Raw genomic sequence first — 14,765 nt, forward strand, 5'->3', positions numbered from 1 at the left:
CCAGAGACAGAGGCCAAGTTAGCCAGGATCAGAGCACTGGAAAACAAAACAATGTCGGGGCACCTGGGTGGCTCAGCCGGTTAAGCAGCTGGCTTCAGCTCAGGTCATGATCTCACGGTTCGTGAGTTCAAGCCCCACGTCGGGCTCTGTGCTGACAGCTCAGAGCCTGGAGCCTGCTTCGGATTCTGTGTCTCCCTCTCTCTCTGCCCCTCCCCCTGCTCATGCTCTGTCTCTCTCTGTCTCAAAAATAAATAAAACATTAAAAGAAATTAAAAAAAAACCCAAAACAATATGACCTGACTACTGGAAGCAAGAGGCATCGTTACCTTTACTTACTCACACTCTGCCTAAAGGAGCTGATGCTACTTACCGTAAATGCATATAAATGTTAAATAAACTACGGAAATCAGGAAAATATAAAGATCGATATTGGGGTAGGAGAATAGAACACAGAGAGGCAGGAGATACGGTCCATAAAGTGGCTAAAACAAAGCTTTCCCTGGCTGGCATTCTGGAAGAGATTTCTCACATACATTATATGCGCAGGGCAGGCTGAGTCATGTGAGGAGCGTGTCCCCAGCCACACCTAGGGTAGTGAAATAATGAGTTTTATAAAGCAGGTTCTCCTGACACTCTTAAAAAAAACCAAACAAGCAAAACAAAACAAAACCCCCCAAAAGCAGCGAACAACATGACACCACCATAGATTCAAAGAAAGTAACTGTACAAGGGGCCTAAGCCCAAGTGTCCAAGTGCAAAGCCAAGCCGAGGACAAAACGTGGAACAGCTTCAGAAATAAATGGACTGTATGTCACTTCAACAATCCTTTACAAAGACCACTTCCCTTAACTGGGCTGCTGATAAAAGTTGTTTGGTGAACCGTTTCCGTTATATTCTTTGCCACTGGGGTCTGTGCTGATTATCAAAGGCAGACCCACATTCTTAACAGATCAAAGAACAGAGCCGGCTGTAAACACCGAGGTGCCAAATCAAGGCTCTCTGTAGCCTAGATCTGTGGCCACCTCACCCGAGGGAGGGGAGCGATGGGCGGGCCCCTTGAAGGCGACAGCAAGCGCTTTTCTTGGAGAGTAACTTTGGGAATGCCCCAGGATGAAGTAGAAATGAACCGATCACACTGCTGGCTCTAGAACACAGAGCACAGGCAACACGATTTTAGTCCAGAAATTTCCCATGGCACTTACTACCAGTCGCCCAAGGCAGCCATCTGCTACACACTGTGCAGGGCCCAAGCCAGGAGTGGGAAAGGGCTTGGTACCCTAGAGAAGGAGGGTGAGAGGTCCCTGCTGAGTTACTCACCACACTCGCCGTGGTGGGGCCAGCCCACAGGGGGATGGGAATGGACAGCACACGTACGCCCAAAGATACCCCAGAGCGTGCACCGGACGTCGATCCTCCCTGGGAGAAGAGCAGTGGTCACAGAGCAGGGGAGGTTGTGCAGGGCCCAGGAGACCAGGTGCTGGAAAGCAGCTGGGTAAAAAGACCCATCCCAGGGAAGCAGGGAGGTGGCAAGAGGCAAGTCTGCATGTGAGCAGGGGCTCTGAAGTCCCTGTGTATACCCCACTGTCTCATCAGACTCATGTACAAAACACACATTCAAGGGGCGCCTGGGTGGCTCAGTCGATTAAGCATCTGACTTCGGCTCAGGTCATCATCTCACAGTCCGTGGGTTCGAGCCCCGTGTCGGGCTCTGTGCTGACAGCTCAGAGCCTGGAGCCTGCTTCGGATTCTGTGTCTCCCCCTCTCCTGCTGGCACTCTGTCTCTCAATCTCTCTCAAAATAAAAATAAACATTAAAAAATTTTTTTAAAGCACACATTCAGAGATAAAACTATTGGGGAGGGGGACTGGGTGGCTCAGTTGGCTAAGCGTCTGACTCTTGATTTCGGCTCAGGTCATGATCTCACAGTTCGTGAGTTCGAGCCTTCAGCTGGGCTCTGCTCAGGACGTGGAGCCTGCTTGGGATTCTCTCTCTCCCTCTCTCTCTCTGCCCCTCCCTCATGCATGCACCCTCACGCTCTCTTTCTCTCTGCAAAATAAATAAACATTAAAAAAACCGCACAGGGGCGCCTGGGTGGTTCAGTCAGAGAAGCATACGACCCCTGATCTCAGGGTAGTGAGTTCAAGCCCCACGTTAGGTGTAGAGAGTACTTAAATAATTTTTTAATTTAAAAATTTTTTTTTTCAACGTTTATTTATTTTTGGGACAGAGAGAGACAGAGCATGAACGGGGAAGGGGCAGAGAGAGAGGGAGACACAGAATCGGAAACAGGCTCCAGGCTCTGAGCCATCAGCCCAGAGCCTGACGCGGGGCTCGAACTCACGGACCGCGAGATCGTGACCTGGCTGAAGTCGGACGCTTAACCGACTGCGCCACCCAGGCGCCCCTTAAATAATTTTTTAAAAAGATAAAATTATTAAGAGCTTCATGACGGTGACCTCAGAGCATTAAACCCCAAGTTGATTGCGGGGTCCTTCTGCGTGCGGTGCCCCGTGTGACTGCACTGGCTGTGTGCCTATGAGGCTGGTTGTGACAGCCATAAGAAATCGTGCCGAATACTGTCACCAAGTGTCTGTTTTTCAGTGATAAAACGTACCCATAAACCTAGCAACGGAATGAGTGGGAAAAGATATTCCTCTGTCACATTTATAATTCTGTATCATATCATCCAGAGCAAACATTGGCTCAAAGTTACCACCACTACCTAAAAAATGTTTTGGCTCTAAAACGTGAAACAATTGTTCCCATTCTGACTCTGGTAGACTGATATGGGACTCCTTATGGAATGCCTTCAGGCAATCCATGTATGTTTATTTTAAGAGTTGAAAATTGGGGCGCCTGGGTGGCTCAGTCGGTTAAGCGGCCGACTTCGGCTCGGGTCATGATCTCACGGTCCGTGAGTTCGAGCCCCGCGTCAGGCTCTGGGCTGATGGCTCAGAGCGTGGAGACTGTTTCCGATTCTGTGTCTCCCTCTCTCTCTCTGCCCCTCCCCATTCATGCTCTGTCTCTCTCTGTCTCAAAAATAAATAAACATTAAAAAAAAAAAGAGTTGAAAATTACCTTTTATTGAAAGTGATTATTAATATATCTGCCCGTAATATTACACTTCACCAACCTGCTCTTATATGTGCACTTGCATTCAAGGTTTTTGACATTATGTGGAAAACAAAAATAAGTTGATCAAACTGAAGGATTTTAAGGAAAGCGATTATGATCTGATGCAAAATGGTTCCTGCTCTCGTGCGGGAAACAGAATGGGGGCAATACAGACAGAAACAGAGAAACCGGCGGGAAGGTACCATAGCGGTTCTGGTACAGGGTAGCGGTGGCCTGGGCGGCAGGGGCGGGGTGACGAGGCAGAAATGGACACTAAACAGGACTTCGTGCTGACGACTGAACAGGGGAATGAAGAAAAATGAACCAAGAGTGACTCCTGGGTTTCTGGCCTGAACAGCTAGATAAATAAAGGTGCTCATAGAGCTGGACGTTTAGCTGGGGAGAAGGAAGAGAAATCAACCTGCGTTGTTGCAAATGTTGAGTCTGAGACGTCTACACACCTCCGAATGGAGTCAAGTAGGTACCAGGATATGGAGGGCTGAAGCTCACAGAGGTCTTGGCTGTGTATACATTTCTGAAGATAGCAATACACAGGTGGTTGTTAAAATCACAGAAGAGGGGCACTTGGGTGGCTCAGCCAGTTGAGCATCCGACTTCGGCTCAGGACACGATCTCATGGTTCACGAGTTCGAGCCCCGCATCGGGCTCTGTGCTGACAGCTCGGGGCCTGGAGCCTGCTTCGGATCCTATGTCTCCCTCTCTCTCTCTGCCCCTCCCCCACTCATCTCCTGACTCTCTCTCTCTCTCAAAAATAAATAAAACATTAAATCACAGAAGAAAATGTCACCACATTGGACAATAATGTAGAGAAAGATAAGGGCCAGGCTTCAGTGATGGGGAGCACTGAGCTGTCGAGGTGAGGTATGGAGGGAGGACGGGGGCAAGTTGTGAGAAGGGAAGAAAACCAGAGAACGGGGTGTCGGGAAGCCAAGGGAAGGGGCGTGGCAGAAAGGTCTCAGAAGATGACCACAGCAAAGGGTAAAGAGGGACTGGCAGCCTGGAGCGCACGGACAATCCTGACAGGAGAAGTCTGTATGAGGAGGAAGCAGCTGTGACAAGGTTGGACTCCAGAAGGATGGGAAGGAAGGAAGGGTGTCCCAGGTAGAGACAGGAGCACAGGCAGTTCGTGAGAAATTCTGCTGAGAGCCGGAGCCTGGAAAGGTAGCGAAAGGGAGTACTGTAAGAAGAATGATCCAAAGAGAGGCAATAACTAAAGCAATAAAGCTCTGGGTAGACGAAAAGGGCTTCGGGTTTCCCCAAAGCTGTATTCCCCACCCAGTACAATGAAGGGACAGAAGAGCAAAGGAGGCAGGAATTTTTGCAAGGAAGTGATTCTAACAATGGATCACAGACTCCAGGCTGGAGAAGGAGACAGGAGCAGCCAGGAAGTGATTCACGTAAATACGAAAATGGGGAGGCATCAGAGGTAATGAGTTCCAGAAAGTATTGCAGTCAGACTCGAAGAAGAGGAGGGTGCTTGACCGACGGGGGGAGGTTTTGGAGCTGGTGCATTTTCTGGTACTGACGAGGTTCGGGGAAGACAAGCGGGTAGGACAGATGGTCAGAGCAGATGTTCAGAGCCGTAAGACACAACTCGTCAAGAGGCAGCACGCGCCTGGAAACTCCCTGCAGGTGACTGTGGTCAACAGGGATATGACAAATGAAGGGAAAATGCAGACACTCCCTGAGAGGGAGGTACAAAACAAGCCCTCCGGCCTGTTCCCCAGGTAGAAAGCTGCTCAGCAGGCTCCCTGGGGCTCCTTGTGTGTGTGTGTGGGGGGGGGGGGGGGTCATGGCAATGCTCAGAGGCAGGCAGCACCTGCTGAGACTTTCAGAGCTCAAACTCTATGCTTTTATAAGGTAAATTATACCTTAAAATTTTAGACAGTTTTTTTTGTTGAAAGAGAGAGAGAGTGTGTGTGTGCGCTCAGGGAGAAAGGCAGGAGAGAGAGAGAGAATCTTAAGCAGGCTCCACACTCAGCAGAAAGCCCAACGCAGGGCTCCCAAGACCCTGGGTTCATGACCTGAGTTGAAATCAAGAGTCAATCAACTGGGCCACCCAGGGGCCCCGATTTTAGAGTTTTAATTTTTATTTTAGATATTCAGAAAGCTCCTGTATCTCAAAACTTTACTTGAACCAAGTATATAGCAACACGTTGCTATATGGTGACCCACAACTCAACAGACATCTACTGGGTTCCCACCGTTTCAGGTTCTTTTCTGGGCCTCAGCGTAGATTTACACTGTAGCGGGAGAGCCAAGAAAGAGCAGACATGTAAGGAAAAAAATAATATATTTTGTTATAAACAGTAGGGAGACTACACACGAGAGCAATGGACATCAGCAATAACGGGGCTGGCAGTTATACGCTCATTTTACTTGGGGCCATTGCCTTGCTAGGTGCCACGGGCGTCCGCCACACGTGTGTTCATTTTTGTGCACGCCTGTGTCCAACATTCTTTCCATGTTATGTTGGTGTAGTAAATACCTCAAAACCTGATAAAAAAACAGATTAAGAAAAACACAGAGGCTAACGAGTTTTGAAACGAGAAGCATCAACACTCCACGGGTGATACTATTCACCCGTGGAGAATCCACTCTATGCGACAGGCTCTCTGTCTAGGGGCTCTCTCAAGACACAGGAAACTCTAAAGCCCAGTCAAGGTTTCTAGGCTGTCTCTTCATGTCTAAGATGTCATTGTCAGTGCAGGGCAGCACTGGCCAGTGAAAAGCAGGACTTAACCAGTCCAATGCATCTGTCAGTTCATTATTATCTATCTATCTATCTATCTATCTATCTATCTATCTATATATACCTACCACGGACAGAAAGCTATTTCAGGCTACCACCGCTTGACGACTGTAGCCACTGTGGTCACTCTGATGATCCCATATTCCCTGGACTATCTTGTGAGGACAGTCTGTCTTTACACAGGGGAGAAAAGTGCACTACCAACCCCATCCACTTAACCACTTTGCCCCCCGCCCCAGCATTTATAATGCTTACTTTAAGTTAATAAGCTGACATTATGTTCTTACTGAGTATCGTGCCCTTGAGAGCTTGGTTAGATGGTTTCCCCCTGAGCCATATCACTGTCAAGTCCAGTGTCTGGAGTAAGGCCTGACTGCTCCCTGGATCTTGAGGTCCCAAGTTCTAGGAGGACCTGCCTCCTTATTTTCGCTCACTCTCTGCTCTGATGTTTACGGTTCCCACCTGGGGTTCAGTTTAATGGTTCGCCTAATAGCTACTAAATGCTTCCCACGGTCTAGGTATTGTGCTAAATGTCGGAGACCCAGAGATGAATAAGACACAGTTTCTGCATTTGGAGAAGCTATCTTATAAAAAGATAATCTTATATAAAGCAATAGAAAGGAAGCTTAGAGACAGGGTGCTTGGCCTTACCTGGGGATATCTGCTAGATGACATTGCACTTGAGATGGAAAGGCTACATAGGAGTCAGCCAGGTAAACAAATACAGAGAAGGGCAATCAAGAGGGAGACTGAATATATCATACACAAAATCAAGAAGGCAAAATGAGTATCAGGCAGAAACGTTGCAAACAATCAGTGGAGTGCAAGAAGAGAATGGCAGCCGATGAGGGCAGATCAGGGCAGGACGTAGGAATCAAGTTAAGGACCTGAGCTCATCCCAGAGATAACAGGGATGAAGGGTCTTAGCACGGGAGTGGCCTGATTGCATCCGCCCATGAAAAACCCCTCTCTCTGGCAACAGCTGGGAGGGCAGACCAGAGGGGAGCATGTCGCGGAGGGGAGACCCGTGAGGAGGCTCTCATGGTAACCTGGGCTTAAGATGACTGGGACTTGTCCCAGCACACTGGAAAGGTAGAAATGCATTCAGAAATAGAAGGAAAACACTGGCAAGACTCTGATTACATTCACGGAGGTGGGGGAGGGAAAGGGAGGAGTCTAAGATGATGCCCAAGCTTTTGTCTTGGGCGACTGAGGGAAAAGCAAATGGGACAGCAGGAAATGAGAAGAATGCGGGGGGGGGGGGGGGGGGGGAGGCGCAGTGTGGGAAAGGAGACATACGTGGAGTTGAGTTTTCAGTATGCAGGGTCGGGGTGCCTCTGGATGCTCTGAGGAAAGTATGTGGACAAGGCGCAAGAGTCTGCAGTTCAGGGCGATGAAGACACATTTGGGAGTCAGCGTGTCCCTAACGAATCCTTATGGAATGCCTGTATCTACCGAATATGGGTTGTGATAGAAAGAACGAAAGGAGAAGGTCACCAAAGATGAGCACATGGTGAGACTACCAGAGGGCTGAGAGCAGAACCGAAGGAAAATCAACGCCAGGGCACCAGAGGGAGGGAAAGGCTTGGGGCGAACGGAAGAGCAATGAGAAGCAGAAGCGACGTCTCAAAGACAGAGGAAGTTAGATCAGCGCGAAGTTAGATCAGAGGAAGTTAGATCAGATCATCAAAGAAAGCAAAGAAGTCCAGAACGAAAAGGCCTGGAACAGGTCATTTGGTTTGGCGATATCAGGTGGCCTTTATCAAAGTGTCGCATGGGTGAGAGGAGGTCAGACATCACTGACATGAGATGTGGACAGGAAGTACTGAAACAGAGCAAAGAACAGAACTGTTCACAACCCGGCCACATCAACAATTTGAGATTTCCACCTACGGCCTATCTTGTATAATTCATTCCTGGTGTGGTGGTTACTTTTTTGTATCATCTTGGCTGATGGACCAATAATCTTTGGCCAAAGATTAACCTGGATGTTTCTATGAAGTTGTTTTTTGAAACACTGAAACTGGCAGACTTTGAGTAGAGTAAATTATCCTATCCTTCACGGTGTAGGGGGGCTTCATCCATTCAGCTGTAAAAGAACGAAAGATTAACCACCCCTGAAAAAGAATACTACCAGTAGACTGCCCTTAGACTCAAACTATACTAGTTCCCTGAATCTCTACCCTGCTGGCCTATCCTGTAGATTTTAGGATTACTAAGCTTACATAACTGTGTGAGTCATTTCCTTAAAATTATCTATCTACCTACCCATCCATCTATCCATCCATCCATCCATCCTTATGGTTCTGGTTCTCAAACACTAATGCAGATGTGGGTACAGAGAATGGTTCTAGACTAACAGAATCTCAAGGCCAAGTTTTCTGAATCTGATCCTGGGGTGTCTGGAATTGGCTTTCTAATGTGATTAGATTTAAATTTTTTTTTTCCACATTTATTTATTTTTGGGACAGAGAGAGACAGAGCATGAATGGGGGAGGGGCAGAGAGAGAGGGAGACACAGAATCGGAAACAGGCTCCAGGCTCCGAGCCATCAGCCCAGAGCCTGACGCGGGGCTCGAACTCACAGACCGCGAGATCGTGACCTGGCTGAAGTCGGACGCTTAACCAACTGCGCCACCCAGGCGCCCCTCTAATGTGATTAGATTTAAAGACACAAATGACTCAATTTCCAGTAGGTAAAGAGAGCACCGATAGTCCATGGCACGATATGGTCAAAGAGATATGTAAACATCATCACTGGATATCCTACTAATCAAACACTTATAAAGGCAAGGTTCTGGGTCACCAAGTATATAATACCTTTGAAAATTCATCAAACTAATGAATACAATGATATCGGCTGATTGTTCCTAAGGTCACTAGATAAGGTGCGAAAGAGGGGGTCCAAATTCCAAGTTGAATTTCTGAACAAATGATCAGAAAATTTCTCTATCCTGAAAGAGACCCTTATCTGCTTTAGCCACCGAGCCGAGACTGAGGACACCAAGCCCAGAATCTCATCCTGAGAGGGACTGAACTATAAAGCAAACACAACTCCTAACCTCACAGGGCATCTATTCAAGTGAGAGCACTGACTAGAAAGGACTAGAACCCTGAAAACCGGGGACGCTGTGGGAAGACTCTGATAAGGTGGAGACACCGAACCCCTAAACGCTGATGCGTCTTCTCTCAGTGGAAGACACCTGCCTGAGCAGACTAACCTGAGAAAACGGTGACGGCCTCTCGGAGGCAGCTGCCCTGAAAGACACGACTTTCCTTGGACCCACACCCACCACTCCTCTGTGCTTCCAGATTTAGAACCAGACTCCAGTCACAGAAGGCCCCCGGAGGTACAGAGCATGACCCACGAGGAGACCCACTACACTCCAAAAGAACTACTGGGTTTTTCTCATTTATACAGACAGAGATCCAGGGACTGCGTGTGGGAGAACGGTAAAAGAAACAAAAGTGCATCAGGCCAAATTTATTGATATGGGCGCGCTCAACAGAGGTTCTGCATTTCGTGTTGCAGCTCAGAGAGTCACAAAGAGCTCTAATAGTCGGTTCCTTGGCCGAAACGTGGGTCACAAGCGGCCACAGCAAATGAACATGAAGTGCCAGGCCTGTCTCGGGTTAATAGAGAGGAAGGGATTCAAAGGCTTAGGTAGACTGGAACGTTGGAGTGGATTTGTCATTTGAGACCTACTCACCACTCCCCCCGCCCCCCCCCTACTCCCCCGGGAGGGTCCAGCAGACACACCTTTCCCCATGACGGTGAGAAATGAATTTCTGGGAGGAGCCCCGGCATCCCTGAAAAGCTCTGTGATTACTTTGTAAGCCAGCCCTTCGGTGGGAACAGTGCCTCCTAAAGGCGATGGAAGGAAGTGCTTCCTGGAGCGGCAGGGGCCAAGCGGCAGAGGTGGGTCTGGGTACCTGAACACTGTGGAGTGAGGGCAGAATCAGAGCAGCCAGCCTTGCACAGACCTGCAGCATTAGCTGGGTGATCGTGGTGTTCCTAGAAGAGATACAGACGGGCAGCCTCCTCAATTCTTACCTGACATGTAAAGACTTTTTTTTTTTTTTTTCCAACGTTTATTTATTTTTGGGACAGAGAGAGACAGAGCATGAACGGGGGAGGGGCAGAGAGAGAGGGAGACACAGAATCGGAAACAGGCTCCAGGCGCTGAGCCATCAGCCCAGAGCCTGACGCGGGGCTCGAACTCACGGACCGAGAGATCGTGACCTGGCTGAAGTCGGACGCTTAACCGACTGCGCCGCCCAGGCGCCCCCTAAAGACTTTTTTTTAATGTTTTGTTTTGATTTCTCTTGAGAGAGAGGCGGGGGAAGGGGCAGAGAGAGGAAGAGGAAGAGAGAGAGAGGGAGAAAAAATCCCATGGTTCAACACAGGGCCCGAACCCACGAACCGCGAGATCATAACCGGGGCCAAAATCAAGAGTCGGGCGCTTAACCGACCGAGCCCCCCAGGCGCCCCCCCCACTTGATCTTTATAAGCAGAAAAGTTGTAGGTCAAGTGAATTAAAGTCTTGAGTCATAAAAACATAAAGTCACATGTCCTCAATCAATTCCAACCTTGAGCCAGTTTACAGACCCAGAACCCCTCAGTAAAGGGGAGGACAGGTCCAAGCTAGCATAAATTAAAAAAAGGAATCTGAATGAAGGTGTTTAAGTGGCAAACCACTAGCTCTATGTACCAAAATACTTAAAGAACTAAAAACGTGTTCTGTTGCTCTTGGTATTTACAAGAGTAAGAGAAAATTTCAGAGATAAAATACTGTACGGGCCCACAACCTCTTACCGAAAACCCCCGGGGCCAGATGTGTTTCAGATGGAGAATTTTTCAGGTTTAAAAAAAATTAATACAATGCCTACACTATATATCATCTCCCAGCCCCGGCAGGGCCCCGGGAAGCATCCCGTAACCAAACACATCAGTATTTCTGCAGTGAAACACGGATCAGTCACACCGAGTGGGATCGTGCCTAAAAATAGGCTCTCATTAGTACTAGTCAAATTCTGCAACCAAAAAGAGTTTGTGTCAAGCTTAGAAAAAAACGTTCGGTTTCCAGAGATCTGGAGATTTTAAAGTGCTGATAAGAGGCTGCGAAGCTACGCTCTGAAGGGAGAACGAGAAACTGCCCCCCAGCGTGTTCTGTTTCTGAAGCGCACGTATGACAGCCTGATCACAATCGGTGTCGCCTCGACTTACTGTCAAGACCTTCTCTGCCTTCTCCACGATGTACGATTCAGCAACTCTCACCAAGGTTCTTCTACACTGCCAGGCACCGGGGAAAAAAATTAAGTTCCTAACAGTGGAAAGCTGATGAAGAGCAAGTCCCCACAAGTTCAGGGCTGGACCTCCTCTAGAGGTAGACGGCAAGGCCACAGGGCCACAGGGCCTCGGCCAATGGGGCGCAGGGGTGCAGGGGCCAAAGAAAGGCACCGGCGAGGAGCCTCTGCTGCAAACACCCTGGGCCTGTGTGGACGTCCTGCAGGGTAAGCCTGCCACTGGTCTAACTGCAGAAAGATCAGCACAGCCTCCAGAAGAACTCAGCCCAAGCAGACAGGCAAAGGCTCAGTGGGCTGGTCCACATGTAGAGCCTCCTGACGAGGGGCAAGGGACCTTTCTGAGCCCAGCATGGAGTCAGACACTTGGTTGATTGGTAGATTCCGGCTGTGTCCTAGCCAGAAGGATCTGCGTAAGAGGGAGAAGAACCTATGAAAACCACTCAAGATTAAAAATCCCTGAGGAGTAGGGGCGCCTGGGTGTCTGTCGGGGTAAGCATCTGACTCTTGATTTCAGCTCAGGTCGCGATCTTGCGGTTCATGAGTTCGAGCCCTGCATCCGGCTCTGTGCTGACAGTGCAGAGGCTGCTTGGGATTTTCTGTCTCTCCCACATTCCTCTCTCTCTCTCTCTCTCTCTCTCAAAAATAAATAATAAATCTTTAAAAATCCCTGAGGAGTAGTCAGAGCATTGGGTGGAACAGACTCCACGCTGTTCGTAAGGATGGCTTCAACACGGAGGCTCTGTGTCTCCAGAGCAGAATCAGCAGTACGGAGGCTTGGAGAGTCTCACACAAACATTACCACAAAGAGAAGGAAATTGGTGGACACCGTGGGACAGAGTAAAGACGCTCTGTAAACATTTCAGACATGCCAAAAGCCTCCTAAAAAATGTTTGGAGACTTCGCAAGAGAAATTCTATAATACAGCAGAGAAGTTGCAAAAATATATGCTTTGAGTTCCAACTCCATCAAATATGAGCTTTGTGTAGCCTTGGGCAAGTTACACAACCTATCTGATTCTTCGTTTCCTCATCTATAAAATTCATAAAAATAATAATTATCACAGAATTGTAATGAGTTGATGAGATAATGCACGTAAGTTGCTTAGCAAAGGCTTGGCACACAGTAAGCACTCAGTCACTAAAGGCAGAGCAAAAGACAACAGGAAGCTAGTTCTAAATCCAAATTTTAAGGGCTAAGAAACAGGAACTATAGACGGTAGAACACACACACACACACACACACACACACACGCACACACAAAACCTGTATCTATACAGACAGATATAATATCAATCAATTCAAAATTTCTCCCTAACTACTCACTTTCTCTCTGCCCTTCTTAGCCATTCAGGAGATTTCAAATATTTGCATTTTAACACATTTTTCTCTTAGGAAACTGAGTCTTTTACCTATCACCTAGGTAGAAGAAGGCTATATGACAAATACAACCTGAACGTGACTGGAGAGTAACTCACTATAAGACATGGTCTGGTGCAGACTCAAAGTTCTCAGTGAAGCTCAATATAGCACCTTCATTTTTTTCAAGTGCTATCTGGAAAAAGCACAAGATTATGTTAAAGTGACATAACTCCACACTGTGTTCCTTCATGACTGAAGAGAAAAGAATAACACATTTCTTAATTTTGATAAAGGCATCTTAAAAATAATTTTTTTTATTTTTTTTAAAAGCTTATTTATTTGAGAGACAGACAGTGAACAAGAGAACAAGCATGCAAGTAGGGGAGGGGCAGAGAGAGCGGGGAGAGAGAGAGAATCCCAGGCAGGCTCCACACTGTCAGCACAGAGCCTGACACGGGGCTTGAACCCACGAACCGTAAGATCATGACCTGGGCCAAAGTCAGATGCTTACCTGACTGAGCCACACAGGCACCCCCAAAAATGTCTTTCAATTGCACAGAATAAATTCCCCAGGTCCCAAAGTAGAACATCAGAGTCCTAGCATGAACAACGTTCACTGCAAATTCATCCAAGTTTGTTCAGTAGGTTACAGCATGATACTAACTGCGCTCAAGTTGTGGATTTCAATCTGTGTGGCAGTTATCTACAATAATAAATAACTTAGGCTAGGTAAAGACATAGTACATTTCTAAACCCAATTAATTACAACTAAGGTCTGGGTTCAGTGTATCAGTTGCTAGAAAACTACAGTTGAGCCCTTGAACAATAGGAGTCAACAGTAGGCCATTAGCAGTTAAGTTTTCAGGAAGCAACGTTGTAACTGAATTTTCGACTGGGGTGGGGGGTGGTCAGCGTCCCTAACCCCAGTGTTCTTCAAGGGCCAACCACATTCCAACTACATGCCCAGTCAATCAGAGGTACTGCAAAGTATCACAATTTCCAAAGAGACCCCTGAGTTTGGAAGAAAAATAAATAAATAGATTACCGAACAATTTATTAATGAAATCATCCTTTTCTTGATAAAGGCTTAATGGGACCAAGAGAAAATTATAAGTGAATAAAAATCACAGGAGCCACATGCATTCAAAAAGATAATGAATAAAGAGGTTTAAGGGCAAAGATGTAAAGGTCCCAAGAGACCATTAAATTTCTCAATTTAGGCACCAGGAATGGGCCCAAAGCCAACTGATCTCTGCCTTCTTGTCGCAGTCAAAGTCCCAAGGACTGTGGTCTGGACTCTAGGGCATTGCTAATGTCAAGCACTTGGCAAAATAAGAGTGGAAAAGGAAGAAAGGAAAATCACTCAAGATACACGAAGACTTCATATCTCTTCAGCCGCAGGGACCAAGACCCAGAGCCGTACGATACTTGAGACCTTCTAGTTTTTCTAATAATTAAATTCCCTTTGATGGGACCTAAAGACCAAACGAATCCATAAAAATTCTGTCAGAGCAAACCCTTTATTCTCGCTTTTCAAATTATGCCAGTGATCGGAGAGAGCAAGATTAAAATCTTCACAAGGCTTAGGTACACGTGAGATGCACGTTTTACAGAGAATTCAAATTCTCAGATAAAAGATACAACTTAAATAAAAACACCGGCTTTGGGGGCCCGTAGAAGATTCTAATCATCCAGGAAAAATGTGATTGTGGAATCACGTGAATCAGCCTCAGTGGGAATAGAAAGGAATGTGAGAAATATTTAACAGGTAGGCCAGCATTTTCTAGATGCAGCAATATTTCTGAAAAACCATGTAGATCGGGTCTTTCCCAATCAAATCGCATTCTAAAAACTCAGTAGGAAAGATCAACCATCAACGAAATCTCATGTGTCCTTTGTGAGTTGAAACAAATACCTATTTTGTAATACAAATAGTGCTCTATGGGTTTTTTTTAATTCTGTGAATTTGCATAATAGGTGAATCATATTTTCTTAAAAGTGGTGACTGTCGTGAATTTTTAATCTGTCCTTTATTATTTTTTTTTAATGTTTATTTATTTTTGAGAGAGAGACAGAGCATGAGCGGGGGTGGGGCAGAGAGAGAGGGAGGCACAGAATCCAGAGCAGGCTCCAGGCTCTGAGCCGTCAGCCCAGAGCGCAACGCGGGGCTCGAACTCACGGACCACGGATCGTGACCTGAGCCGAAGTCGGA

General features: G+C 47.1%; 1 long non-coding RNA gene across 1 annotated transcript; it reads right to left on the reverse strand.

The window, feature by feature from the left end:
- Positions 1–5,411: 5,411 nt before the first annotated feature.
- Positions 5,412–12,902, reverse strand: LOC121015074 (uncharacterized). The gene is made up of 2 exons (XR_005783609.1): positions 12,670–12,902; positions 5,412–5,631 (listed from the first exon to the last, which is right to left on the reverse strand). It is a non-coding gene; the product is annotated as an uncharacterized LOC121015074 (long non-coding RNA).
- Positions 12,903–14,765: the final 1,863 nt, after the last annotated feature.

This window comes from Herpailurus yagouaroundi, unplaced genomic scaffold, assembly GCF_014898765.1.
Source record: "Herpailurus yagouaroundi ecotype Mexico unplaced genomic scaffold, PumYag 205, whole genome shotgun sequence".
NCBI lineage: Eukaryota > Metazoa > Chordata > Mammalia > Carnivora > Felidae > Herpailurus > Herpailurus yagouaroundi.